The sequence below is a fragment of the Canis aureus genome, chromosome 1, assembly GCF_053574225.1.
Source record: "Canis aureus isolate CA01 chromosome 1, VMU_Caureus_v.1.0, whole genome shotgun sequence".
In the NCBI taxonomy this organism is placed as follows: Eukaryota; Metazoa; Chordata; class Mammalia; order Carnivora; family Canidae; genus Canis; species Canis aureus.
The window spans coordinates 24698491-24713672 of NC_135611.1; positions in this window are offsets into that span (position 1 = coordinate 24698491).

Here is a 15182-nt window from a genome sequence, read left to right on the forward strand (position 1 = left end):
AAAGTGGGGGAGGGGAAGTGTGAGTAACCCTTCTAAAGCCCAGCAGCGAAAACCACCGAAAGGGCAGGAAAGCCCAGTCCTGGAGATGTGGGAACTTAAAAAATCTGCGCCAGAGTTTTCCCTGGTGGAAAGGTGCTTAGCAGGGAAATTGGCCAGAATCCCAGGAGGGGCAGTGAGGCCTCAAGATTCCCAGAGTCACTACAAGAGGAGGGGCCATGGGGGGAAAGCTCCCCCCACACCACAGTCTGATACCAGTAAAGGGCTGGAGCCCCACAGCCCTGTGGGCATTTGGGAGAAGCCAGTGGGTTAGACGGGCGGCTCCAGAAGGAGGTTGCTGAGCTCCATTCCCCTGGGGACAGGTGGCCCTGGGAGCGCAGTTCCAGTGGCACAGGCCCCGGATCCCAGGGCATCCATGCAGACAAAGCCAGTGAGCCTGCACTTCCTCCCGGCAGGTGGAGGCGGAGAGGGCACAGGACAGCAAGGACTCTCCTGCTGCTGGGCACCCCCAAGCTGTGCAGATCAGTGCACCCTCACCTGCACCCTGGAGCATCTAGGCCAGTGCAGACTGGGAGACTGTGTTTAGTCACCTGCAGGCAGCTCAACTCCAGAGCTGGAAATCTGGCCACTTTCATTGTTGTTTTTCCTCTTTGTTTCACTGCGTGCCTGGGAAAGGTGGGGCCACCTGGGAACAGAGGCCTCACGGGGTAAACAGCTCCCACTGAGCCTGGCACCTGGCAGGGGGCGGGGCAGCTCCCCCAGGGACACATACCTGAGAATCAGCACAGCAGGCTCTCCCCGAAGAGGAACTGCTGGAAGGACAGGGGAAGAGCAAGTTGATTGACCAAGCAGCACTGGAAAGCTCCAGGCCTGAGAAAAAATAGTATCTAGAACTAGAGGGTCCACCCCCTTTTTTCCCTTTTTACATTAGGGCTCGTTTTTATATCAGACTAAAAATTTCCATTATTTTTTCTCTTTTCCCATCTTAACTACAATATTTTACCACCTCTTCATTTTTAAGTTTTTCCCTTTTTGACTTTCATATTTCTACAATTGCATGTCTTAGATATATTTTTCACTTCTGGATTCCCTTCAGCATATTCAATTTAATTTTGGTAGATATACAAGATATGGGTATTTGTTTTTTGTTTTTTCTGTCTTCTTTTGTTTTATAATGGTGGAAGTTAGTGCCTCCTAATGCACGTACCAAAATTCACCCAGAATCAAGTGGAACAGTGTTGGTTCACTCTGTGAGACTATATTCTCTCTTCCTTCCCATTCTGCCTCCCTCTTTACCTTGTTTATGTTTTTGTGGTCAATGTTGGGTCTCTATATAAATTTTGCTGGTTTACATAAATTTGGGATTGAGCATCTTCTAACATAAAGAACAAAATACACTCAGAACCAAAAGGATCACCCTCTCAGCAAATGACAGAACTTTTAAGCAGAACATCACCAAAGAATCAAGGGCTTTGAATGATACACTGGATCAAATAGATTTCAAATAGAGATATATTTACAGAACATTCCATCCTAATGCAACTGAATACACATTCTTCTCAAGTGCACATGGAACTTTCTCCAGTATAGACCATGTCCTGGGCCACAAATCAGGTCTCAACCAATACCAAAAATTGGGATTATCTCCTGCATATTTTCAGGCCACAGTGCTTTGAAGCTAGAATTCAAGCACAAGATTTTGATTTAGAAAGAAAAACTCTACTGCTTCCAGTGCCAAATATATGAATGTCTATAGAATGTCTCCTATCTTTTGAAATCTTGTAATGACTATATCTTTAGTTTGTATATGAGAGAAGTAAGTAGATAATGAGTTGAATCTGCCAGGGTAGAGAATTAAGTCATTCATCAATGTCAATGAAATACACTTTTTAACACTGAAGTATGTGACTAATTGCTTCATTACCACATTTTGGTTATAGAGCTTAAGGGTGTAAGTATTAAGCTGTACATGGTAACAATAAAAGATAGACATTTCAATACTGATAACAGCATACTCTACTAGGTATGTGGCCAGGTCTTAAACTATTTTTTATTGGACTTCCTTATTTAGTCTGAACATGAAAAGACCTTACAAGTCATCATTTCCATCTGAACAACAAGAAAAACCTGAAAATCTGTGACTTTTTTGGACAGAAAACAGACACTACCTAAAAGCAGATAGGATATTTAAACATAAAGTTGGAATCTCTAAGAAAGAATCAAAAGAAAATACTAGATATTAAGACATTAGAACAGAAACGAAGAAAGTCTTTGATGAGTTCATTAGTAGACTGTACTAAGTTGAGGAAAGAGTCAGTGAATTTGAAGATATTTTGGTAGAAACTACCCAAAATGAAACAAGAACAATAATAAAACATCCAAGAATTGTGGGACAATTTCAAAATGTGTAATAGAATTCCAAAAGAAGAAGAATGGAATGAAGAAGAAATATTTGAATGAAAGTATTTGAAAAATATTAAATAATGACAAAGAATTTTCTAACGTTAACAATGGACATCAAGCTCAGAGAACAGCAAGTAGGAAAAACACCAAAAACTATACCTACTTTCAAAACACTACACCTAGATATCATATTCAAACTGCAAAAACAAAAACAAAAGGAAAATCTTGGAAGATGCAAGAAAATGGAAAAAACTTTACCTATAGAGAAACAGGCATAATAATTACACTGGACTCTTCATCAGAAATTATGCAAGCAAGAAAAGAATGGAGTGATATATTTAAAGGTTGAAAAAATAAAATCTCAAAAGCTTAAAATTCTATACCTAGTAAAATTATCTATCAAAAGTAAAGTATCCTAAGTATATACCCAAAAGAACTGAAAATAGGTGAATACATGAATATACATGTTCATTGCAACACTATTTACCAAATAGCCAAATAGAGAAATAGCCCAAATTCCCATCAGCAGTTCAAAGGATAAACTAATTGTTGTATATACATATGACAATATTATTCAGCCATTAATACGGATAACGTATTGATAAATGGAGGACAAACCTCCAAAAACATGATGCTAAGTGAATGTAGCCACACGAAAAAGGTCACAACAAGGCTGGATTTCAGTCCTGGCAGGAAGAAGGACTCTTCCTTAGGTAATCACAACAGTCTTAAGTGTAATAGCTGCTCCTTTTTTTTTTTTTAAAGATTTATTTATTTATTTATTTATTTATTAATTATTTATTTATTTATTCATGATAGACATAGAGAGAGAGAGAGGCAGAGACACAGGAGGAGGGAGAAGCAGGCCCCATGCTGGGAGCCCTACACAAGACTCGATCCCGGGACTCCAGAATCGCGCCCTGGGCCAAAGGGAGGCGCTAAACTGCTGAGCCACCCAGGGATCCCCTAATAGCTGCTCCTTATACCATTTTACTTCTTATTAATAAATTTTTATTCCAGTCCCTAACTATAGTTCATAAGTCTTAATATGAAAATTTTTTTCATATTGCTATGTAGATCCAGTATCTTAATTGGGCCCTGGATTTCACACCATTAAATGTTATTTCCTTTCAACATAAAGGTCTCTTTAGCATATCTAGTAGCACAAGTCTCCTAACGTTTTTTTTTAGATTTTGTTTATCTGAAAACACCCTTATTTTGCCATTCCCACCTCTCTTTTTTTTGAGGGATAGTTTTGTTGGGTAGGAAACTCTTGGTTTATAAGATGGAGCTCTTTCTGGTGGAAGAATGTCTTAGTATGAGAGATTTGACATGAAAGTGATTCTTTGTTGGTGGCTTTAAAGATGAAAGAGGTCATGTGGCAAAGAATTCAGGAAGTCTTTCAAAGCAAATAAAGAGCATCCTTTGGCTGGCATCTAGCAAGTAAACACTGACCTTACTCCTAAAAATGCAAGGAACAAAATCCTTCCAATGACCTAAATGAACTTGGAAAGAGATTCTTCCCTAAGACATACAGATGAGAGTGCAGCCCAGACAGCACCTTGATTTCAGCATAGACTTCTGATCTACAGAAATGGGTGTTGTTTTAACCTGTTAATTTGTTATGTAGCATAGATCAGTGATACAGTAGATATTAATTCAAAAGGAATTAATTAAAAGGAAGATCAGAAAGGCAGAGGGAGGCTACCCATAAGAGGGAGTGAGCTCTGTGCACAGAGAGGGCAGAGAACTGGGCTCTTGCACCAGCGAGCTCACATGGAAAAGCTTAATCCCTATAACATTTGGCTTTAAAACCAGAGGGACTGAATTCCATGGTTTGTATACCCAGCGGGACTTGGAACCTGGAGCTTTAAAAGCCAGCTGACTGCCCTGGGCTAGCAGGGAAGGTGATAGCTGGGTAACTACTCTTGAAGAGACAGCAGATTGCATGGACAGGCATCATAAAAATGGCAGTTTACACAATGCCAAGGGCAAACAGGAGATAGATTTGTTCCTACTGATTTCACAGGGTGTTGGGGGACTTTGAAAATGAGGGATCTAGAAGGCACCATTTCCTCCTTTACACTACAGCATAAACACAGAGACACTTGCAGGAAGTAAGGCTGCACAGACATTGCTACCCTAACCCATTAACAGTGCATCAAACTCACAAGGTTGACTAACTTACCCACTCCAATCCTGCTGGCTTCAGCCCTGGGCTCAGGCAATCTTGTTAAAGCTGTGCAGGCAGTCCATCCAACGGCCAGGTGCACAGCAGTCAATACACACCTTTCATATCCACCATGTCATGCCCAGCAGTGCAACCCTAGCTTCTGTTGCTTGCCACCTTCAGCCACATGCTTCTAGGGGTCATCACAAGCCTGCTAAGCCTGGCACCCACAGGCACTGTCATGTACAATGCTCTGCTTTGTGTACCAAGCTACACAAAACCTCCAGCAACCGCAAAGCTTCAGGGGGTCTGGCATATGACTATTGGCCCAGGACAAATTTTGCCAACACCACCACTCTGCTCCCAAGTTCTCCATAGGGCATGCCCTCCTAGAGCTGGCCAGCCTGTTTTCCACTAATGCTGTAGACAGCAAGTTCAGCCTACAACAGAGCATCAATGCAGATGACTGCACGGAAAGGAAAACTGACTCAGACAAAACAACAAGGCATAAGCAACACATATAAGATACTCCTAAAGGGCCAGGTTCTGGTGAAAAGGGGACATTGCACTGTAAGGGCACTTCAAAACCTCTTCTTCATAAAATCACTGGCTTCAAGAGCAGATGAAAGAGCTGACTTTCTTAACACAGAGAAACAGACACAGAGAAGCAGACAAAATGACAAGACAGAGAGATTTATCCCAAATGAAAGAACAGGACAAGGCCATAGACAAAAATCTAATTGAACCACGTATAAGTAATATGTGTGATAGAGAGCTTAAAGCAATGATCATAAGAATACCCACTGGACTTCAGAAGAGAGTGGAAGGTATGCATGAGTCCTTTAACAGAATAAGGAATAACATAGCAGAGATAAACAGACACAATACATTAAATAAGAAACATGTTTAATGGAATGAACAGGGCAGCCTGGGTGGCTCAGCGGTTTAGTGCTGCCTTCAGCCCAGGGCGTGATCCTGGAGACCCCAGATCGAGTCCCACGTTGGGCTCCCTGCATGGAGCCTGCTTTTTCTTCTGCCTGTGTCTCTGCCTTTCTCTCTCTCTCTCTCTCTGTATCTCATGAATAAATAAATAAAACCTTTTTTTAAAAAAGGAATGAACAGCAGGATGGAAAAGAAGAGGAAAGAATCAGTGACTTAAAAGAATAATGGAAAGTAATCAAGGTTAAAAAAAAGAGAAAAGAATTGCACAAAATGAGAATAGACTTAAGGAACTCAGTGACTCCACTGAATTTAATAACATTCTTATTATAGGAATCTCAAAAGAAGAAGAGAAAGAAAGTAGGGCAGAAAATGTGTTTGAAGAAATAATAGCTGAAAACTTCCCTAATCTGGAGAAGTAAACAGATATCCAGATTCAGGAGGCACAGAGAAACCCCAGCAGAATCAACAAAAGCAGATGGACACCAAGACATATTATAACTAAATTTGCAAATTATAATGATTAAGAAAATATTTTAAAAGAAGCCAGACAAGGGACACCTGGGTGGCTCAGTAGTTGAGCATCTGCTTTTGGCTCAGGGCATGATCCTGGGGTCCTGGGATCAAGTCCCACATCAGGCTCCCTGCATGGAGCCTGATTCTCCCTCTGCCTATGTTTCTGCCTCTCTCTGTGTGTGTCTCTCATGAATAAAGAAATAAAATCTTTAAAAATAAATAAATAAATAATAAAATAAAAATAAATAAATAAATAAATAAATAAATAAATAAATAAATAAATAAAACAATGATAAGGATACCAACTGGGCTTGAAAAAAAAAACATAGCGAAAACACTAGATAATCCCTTACTATAGAGGTAAAAGAACTAAAATCTAATCAGTCCAAAATTAATAATGCTATAGTGGAGAGGCAAAGCAGAATGGATGCCATAACAATGAGGAGAGGCAAATCAGAGGAATGAACCAGTGATAGAGAGATAAAATAATGGGAAATGATGAAGCTGAAAAGAAGAGGGAAACAAAGATAAAGGATCATGAAGATAGTCTTAGGTAACTCAGCAACTTATTAAAACATAATGACATTAATATGATAGGAATCCCAGAAGATGAAGAAAGAGAAAAAAGGGAAGAAGATTATTCTGGCAAATTAGAGCTGAAAACTTTCCTGTTCTGGTGAAGAAAACAGACATCAAAATCCAAGAAGCACAGAGAACTCCCATTAAATTAAACAAAGCTGGTGATCACTAAGACATATCATAGTCAAGTTAAAAAAATAGACAAGGAAAGAGTCTTGAAAGTACCAAGGCAAAAGAAGTTCTTAACCTACAAGGGAAGACACATTGAGTTTGCAGCAGATCTATCTTTCTGCTTGGCAGGCCAGGAAAAAAATGGCAGGATATATTCATGTGCTGAATGGGAAAAATATGCAGCCAAGAATGCTTTATTCAGCAAGGCTGTCATTTAAAATAGAAGGAGTGATAAAGAGCTTCCCAGACAAACAAAAATTAAAGGAGTTTGTGAACACTTAAAAGTGTATCAACCCAGCCCTGCAAGAAATATTAAGGGAGACTTTGAGTAGGGGGAAAAAAGACCAAAAGCAACAAAGACTAGGAAGAAACAGAGAACATCACCAGAAACTCCAACTTTACACATAACACAATGGCACTATCTTCAATAATCACTCTGAATGTAAATGGACTTAATACTCCAATCAAAAACCTTGGGTATCAGAATGGATTAAAAAAAAGACCATCTATACGCAGCCCACAAGAGACTAATTTTAGAACTAAGACAACTGCAGATGGAAAGAGAGGGAATGGAGCCTCGATGTCCATTGGAAGGTGAATGGATAGAGAAGATGTGGTCTATATATACAATGGGATATTACTCAGCCATCAGAAACGACAAATACCCCCCATTTGTTTCGACATGGCTGGAACTGGAGGGTATTATGCTGAGTGAAGTAAGTCAATTGGAGAAGGAGAAACATTACATGGTTTCATTCATTTGGGGAATATAAAAAATAGTGAAAGGGAATAAAGGGGAAAGGAGAGAAAATGAGTGGGAACTATCAGTGAGGGAGACAGAACATGAGAGACTCCTAACTCTGGGAAAGGGAAGTGGGCGGGGGAATAGGGTGACTGGGTGATGGGCACTAAAGAGATACTTGATGGGCTGAGCACTGGGTGTTATAGTATATGGTGGCAAATTGAACTCCAATAAAAAATATACAAAAAAAAAAGGAAAGAGAGGGAATGGAGAAACATCTATCATGATAATGGATGTCCAAGAAAGCCAGAGCACCATACTTATATCAGACAAACTAGATTTTAAAGCAAAGACTGTAACAAGAGATGGAGGGTGTTATAGCATAATTAAGGGTCTATCCATCAATAATATCTAACAAGTATATAATATTTATGCCTGCAACTTGTAAAAAATTAATCAATTAATTACAATTAATCAATTAATAGCAAAGAAACTCATTGATAATAATACAATAATAGCAGAGGAACACCCCACTCACAGGAATGGACAGATCATCTAAACAGAAAATTGACAATGAAACAATGGTTTTGAATGACACATTGGACCAGATGGACTTAACAGATATATTCAGAACATTTCATCCTAAAGCAAGAGAATACACAATCTTTTTGAGTGCACATGGAACATTCTCCAGAATAGATCACATATTGGGTCATAAATGAGCCCTCAACAAGTACAAAAGACCAAGATCACATCATATATTTTCAGACCACAACACTATGAAATTAGAAATCAACCACAGGAAAAAATCTGGAAAACACCACAAATACATAAAGATAAAGAACATCCCACTAAAGAATGAATAAATTAACCAGGGAATTAAGTACGTGGAAACTGATGAAAAGGAAAACAGGATTATCCAAAACCTTTGGGATGCAGAGAAGGCAATCCTAAAAGGGAAGTATATTGTGATACAGGACTCACCCAAGAGGCAATAAAAGTCTCCAATATACAACCTAACCTTAACTTAAGGTAAAAAAGGAACAGGAAATAAAGCCTCCAGTCAACAGAAGAAGGGAAATAAGAAAGATTAGAGCAGAAATAAATGATACAGAAACAAAGAAAAAACAGTAGAACAGATCAATGACACTGAGAGCTGGTTCATTGAAAGAATTGATAAAATTGATAAATCCCTAATCAGAGTTAAGAAAAAGAAACAGAGAGATCCCAGATGAATAAAATCATGAATGAAAGAGGACAGATCACAACCAACAACACAAAAAATACAATAATCATAAAAAAAAATTATGAAAGATCACATGCCAACCAACAGGGCAACCTAGAAAAAATGGGCAAATTCCTAGAAATCTACAAACTACCAAAACTGAAACAGAAAGAAATAGAAAATTTAAGCAGACTAGTGACGAGCAAAGAAATTGAATCAGTAATCAAAAATCTACCAAGAAGCAAAAGTCCAGGATCAGATGGCTTCCCCGGAAAATTGTACCAGACATCTAAAGTAGACTTACCATCTATTCTTCTCAATCCATTCCAAAAAGTAAAACTGGAAGGGAAAATTCCCACCTCCTTCTATGAGGCCAGTATTAACTTGATTTGAAAATCAGACAAATAGTTCAATAAAATGGGGAGTTACAGGCCAATATCCCTGATGAACATGAATGTAAAATTTATTACTAAAATAAGAGTTCACTCATATGTGGAACATAAGAAATAGTGAAAGAGATTGTAAGAGAAAGTAGAGGAATTGAGTGGGAAAAATTAGAGAGGGAGACAAACCATGAGAGACTCCTAACTCTGGGAAACAAACAAAGGGTTGCAGAAGGGGAGGTGGGTGGGAGAATGGGGTAGCTGGGTGATGGGCACTGAGGGGGGCACTTGATGGGATGAGCACTGGGTGTTATATGTTGACAAAATGAATTAAAATTAAAAAAGTAAAAAATAAATAAATAAAAATAAGGGTAAATTGAACCCAAAAGTGCATTAAAATAATTATTCTAGGGCAAGGCAAGAAGGCAGAGGAGCAGGGTCCTTACCTCACCCACCCCCCAATCACCTGCATGACAGTCACTCCATCCTGAACACCTGCCGATTCCACCTGAGATGTAAAGAGAGAAGTGCCAGGGTGACAGAGAGGAGGGTCTGCACTTCTAACCAGGTAGGAAGGGGGGAAATAAAATAAACAAGGACCCAATGGGGGAGGGGCCCCGAGGAGCCGGGCTGGGGGGGAGGGTAGCCTGGGGACAGAAGAGCCCCACCCGGAGGGGAGGTGAGGAGGGGAGCCTGGGGACAGGAGAGCCCCACCCGGAGGGGATGGGGGGGAGGGGAGCCTGGGGACAGGAGAGCCCCACCCAGAGGGGCAGGGGAGAGGGGAGCCTGGGGACAGGAGAGCCCCACTTGGAGAGGATGGGGGAGGGGGGCCCGGGGACTGGAGAGCCCCACCCGGAGGGGCTAGGGGAGGGGAGCCTGGGGACAGGAAAGCCCCACCCGGAGAGGATGGGGGAGGGGGGCCCGGGGACAGGAGAGCCCTACCCGGAGGGGGGCGGAGAGGAGCCTGGGGAAAGGAGACCCCCCCCCCCGGAGACCCGGGGACTTTACCTCCTCCCGGAGGGAAAGGGCTCAGTGAGGACTCGGGGGCCCAGGAGGGAAGAGGGACAAGGAGGGGGACCCGGGGGTGCGGGGGGACCTCCCGTCCCTGGGGTCACTGTCAGAGGAGGGGCCCTGGGACAGCGCACCCACACCGCAGGGGTCTCAGTAAAGGGCGGGGTGGGGGGGGGCTCCGGGAGAAACTGGTCGGTGGCGGCAGGGGGAGGGGGGAGTCCCTCCAGGGAGGGGGCTGCGTCCTCCTGCCTTCAGGCGTCGCCCTGGGAGCGCTATTCCAGCAGCGCAGGCCCCGGATCCCAGGGCCCGGGGGACACAGCCCCCATCCTGTGGTTCCCTGGGAGGGTGGGGGATAGGAGGGCACAGGATGTGGGGGACCCTCCTGTAGGTGGGGGGAGGGGAAGGCACAGGATGGAGGGGACTCTCCTGCCTGTGGGGGGAGAGGGGGACACAGGACAGTGAGGACCCTCCTGCCAAAGGGCACCCCCCAGCTGTACAGGTCAGTGCCCTCACCCCAAGAGCACCCAGGCCAGTGCGGACTGGGAGCTGTGGTGGTTACTGGGGTAGCTGACCCCAGGGCTGGAGACCTGGCTGCTGCCAGTGTGGTTGTTCCTCCTGGTGTCACCCTGTGCCCGGGAAGGTTGGACCCAAAGGGACAGGGGCCTCACCGGGTCAACAGCTCCCACTGAGCCCGGCATGGGGGGGCCAGGGCGCATATCCCCAGGTGCACACACCTGAGAGTCAGCACAGCAGCCCCTCCCCCAGAGACCTGCTGCAAGGACAGGGAAGCGGGAGGTCTGGACCCAGCAGCGCTGGAAAGCTCCAGGGGAAGTCGAGGGACTTACAGTATATTGAACCAGAAGGTACCTCTCCTTTTTTGTTTTCCCCCTTTTTTCCAGTACAACTGGTTTTTATATCAGACTATAAATATCCAATTTTTTCTCTTTTCTCACCTTAACTACAATATTTTATCATCTCTTCATTTATAAGTTTCTTCCTTTTTGACTTTCATATTTCTACAATGACAAGTCCTAGATATATTTTCCACTTCTAGAATCCCTTCAACATACTTAATTTGGGGGAGATATACAATTTACATTTCTTGTTTTGTGTTTTTTGTTTTCTCTGCCTCCTTTTGCTCTACAATAGCAGAAGTTAATACCTTCTAAAACATGACCAGCAGCACCCAGAGCCAAGTGGTATACTGTGCTGTTTCATTCTGTGAGGTTCCTCATTCTCATTCTGCCCCCTTCTTTTATCTCATTTATGTTCCTGAGGTCAATGTTGGGGCCTTCTACAGGTATTGCTGGTTTATATAAATTTGGGACTGAGCATCTTCTAACATACAGAACTTAATACTCAGAACACAGAGGATCACCCTCTAGGACCCCTCAGGTAGACTACATTCCTCCTCCATTACAACTTCATCATCACCACCATCTTCCACCCACCCCACCTTTTTGTCTTCTCCTTTTCTTTTCTTTCTTTTATTCTCTTCTTTTTGGGGATTCTTGGACTATTAGTTTTTACTACTTTGTTTTAAAATTTGTTTTCCACTTTAGTGATCCTTTTGTTTTATTTTGTTCTGATCTTTGTTTTCAATTTCTGGTCTCTGACCTTATCCGAATCATCTACGGTGAAATTTACTTAGGTCGTGGCTGATATTTTTGATGCAGCCCTCTCATACAGCCACTCTGCACTGAGAAAAATGACTAGAAAGAAGAACTCACCACAAAAGAAAGAACAAGAAACAGTACTCTCTGCCACAGAATTACAGAATATGGATTCCAATCTGACATCATAAGTCAATTTAGAAGCACAATTATGAAGCTACTGGTGGCTCTGGAAAAAAGCATAAAGGAATCAAGAGACTTTGTGACTGCAGAATTTAGATCTTATTAGACCAAAATTAAAAATCAATTAAATGAGATGCAATCCCAACTGGAGGTCCTAATGACGAGGGTTAATGAGATATAAGAAAGAGTGAGCAACATAGAAGACAAGTTGATGGCAAGGAAAGAAGCTGAGGAAAACAGAGAAAAACAATTAAAAGACCATTAGGAACGAGGAAACTCGTTCTATGAGGCCACAAAACCTTGATTCCAAAACCAAAGACTCCACCAAAGGTTAGGAAATAAATGACAGCCTCAGGGGAAAAATCTACATATAATTGGGGTTCCACAGGGCACCGAGAGAGCCAGAGGGCCAGAAAGCATATTTGAACAAATCATAGCTGATAACTTCCCTAATTTGGGGAGGGAAACAGGCATTCAGATCCAGGAGATAGAAAGATCCCCCCCTAAAATCAATAAAAACTGTTCAACGCCTCAACATTTAATAGTGAAACTTGCAAATTCCAAAGAGAAAGTTCTTAAAGCAGTGACAAGAGATCCCTAACTTATATGGGGAGAAATATTAGACTAACAGCAGACCTCTCCACAGAGACCTGGCAGGCCAGAAAGGGCAGCAGGATATATTCAGGGCCCTAAATGAGAAGAGCATGCAGCCAAGAATACTTTATCCAGCAAGGCTCTCATTCAGAATAGAAGGAGAGATAAAGAGCTTCCAAGATAGGCAGAAACTGAAAGAATATGTGACCACCAAACCAGATCTGCAAGAAATATTAAGGGGGACCCCATAAAAGAAAGAGGAAGCACAAAGAAACAACCCCAAAAAGGAGAATCATAGACCAATATCTCTGATGAACAGAGATTCAAAAGTTCTCACCAAGATACTAGCCAATAGGATCCAAGAGTACATGAAGAAGATTATTCACCATGACCAAGTGAGTTTTATCCCCGGGATGCAAGGCTAGTTCAACACTGGTAAAGCAGTCAACGTGATAGATCATATAAACAAGAGAAAAAACAAGAACCATAGGATCCTCTCAATAGATGCAGAGAAAGCATTTGACAAAATACAGCATCCATTCCTGATCAAAACCCTTCAGAGTATAGGGATAGAGGCAACATTCCTCAGCCTCTTAAAAGCCATCCACGAAAAGCCCACAGCAAATATCATTCTCAATGGGGAAACACTGGGAGCCTTTCCCCTAAGATCAGGAAAACGACAGGGATGTCCACTCTCACCACTGCTATTCAACATAGTCCTAGAAGTCCCAGCCTCAGCAATCAGACAACAAAAAGACATTAAAGGCATTCAAATTGGCAAAGAAGTCATCAAACTCTCCCTCTTTGCAGATGACATGATACTGTACATAGAAAACCCAAAAGACTCCACCCCAAGATTGCCAGAACTCATACAGCAATTTGGCAGTGTGGCAGGATACAAAATCAATGCCCAGAAATCAGTGGCATTTATATAAACTAACAATGAGACTGAAGAAAGAGAAATTAAGGAGCCAATCCCATTTACAATTGCACCCAAAGCATAAGATACCTAGGGATAAACCTAACCAAAGAGGTAAAGGATCTATACCCTAAAACCTACAGAACACTGCTGGGGATTTACCCCAAAGATACAGATGCAATGAAACGCCGGGACACCTGCACCCCGATGTTTATAGCAGCAATGTCCACAATAGTCAAACTGTGGAAGGAGCCTCGGTGTCCATCGAAAGATGAATGGATAAAGAAGATGTGGTTTATGTACACAATGGAATATTCCTCAGCCATTAGAAATGACAAATACCCACCATTTGCTTCGACGTGGATGGAACTGGAGGGTATTATGCTGAGTGAAATAAGTCAATCGGAGAAGGACAAACATTATATGGTCTCATTCATTTGGGGAATATAAATAATAGTGAAAGGGAATAGAGGGGAAGGGAGAAGAAATGGGTAGGAAATATCAGAAAGGGAGACAGAACATGGAAGTCTCCTAACTGTGGGAAATGAACTGTGGAAGGGGAGGAGGGCGGGGGGTGGGGGTGACTGGGTGGTGGGCACTGAGGGGGGCACTTGACGGGATGAGCACTGGGTGTTATTCTGTATGTTGACAAATTGAACACCAATAAAAAATAAATTAATTATTAAAAAAAAACTACAGAACACTTGTGAAATAAACTGAGAAGACACTAAGAGGTGGAAAAATACCCATGGTCATGGATTAAAAGAATAAATATTGTGAAAATGTCAATGCTACCCAGGGAAATTTATGCATTCAATGCAATGTCTATCAAAATCCCATGGACATTCTTCAGAGAGTTGGAACAAGTCACTTTAAGATTTGTGTGGAATCAGAAAAGACCCCAAATAGCCAGGGGAATATTAAAAAAGAAAACCAGCACCAGGGGTATCACAATGCCAGATTTTAGGGTGTACTACAAAGCTGTGGTCATCAAGACAGTGTGGTACTGGCACAAAAACAGACAGATAGATCAATGGAACAGAATAGGGAACTCAGAAGTGGACCCTCAACTCTATGGTCAACTAATATTCGACAAAGCAGGAAAGACTATCCACTGGAAAAAGGACAGTCCCTTCAATAAATGGTGCTGGGAAAATTGGACATCCACATGCAGGGGAATGAAACTAGACCATTCTCTTACACCAGACACAAAAATAAACTCAAAATGGATGAAAGATCTCAATGTGAGACAAGATTCCATCAAAACCCTAGAGGAGAACACAGGCAACATCCTTTTTGAACTTGGCCACAGCAACTTCTTCTACATCCATGAAGGCAAGGGAAACAAAAGCAAATATGAACTCTTGGGACTTCATCAAGATAAGAAGCTTCTGCCCAGCAAAAGAAACAGTCCACAAAACTACAAGACAACCTACAGAATGGGAGAAGAGATTTGCAAATGACATAGCAGATAAAGGGCTAGTTTCCAAGATCTATAAAGAACTTATTAAACTCAACACCAAAGAAACAAACAATCCATCATGAAATGGGCAAAAGACATGAACAGAAACCTCACAGAGGAAGACATAGACATGGCCAACAAGCACATGAAGAAATGCTCCGCATCACTTGCCATCAGGGAAATACAAATCAAAACCACAATGAGATACCACCTCACACCAGTGAGAATGGGGAAAATTAACAAGGCAGGAAACCACAAATGTTGGAGAGGATGCA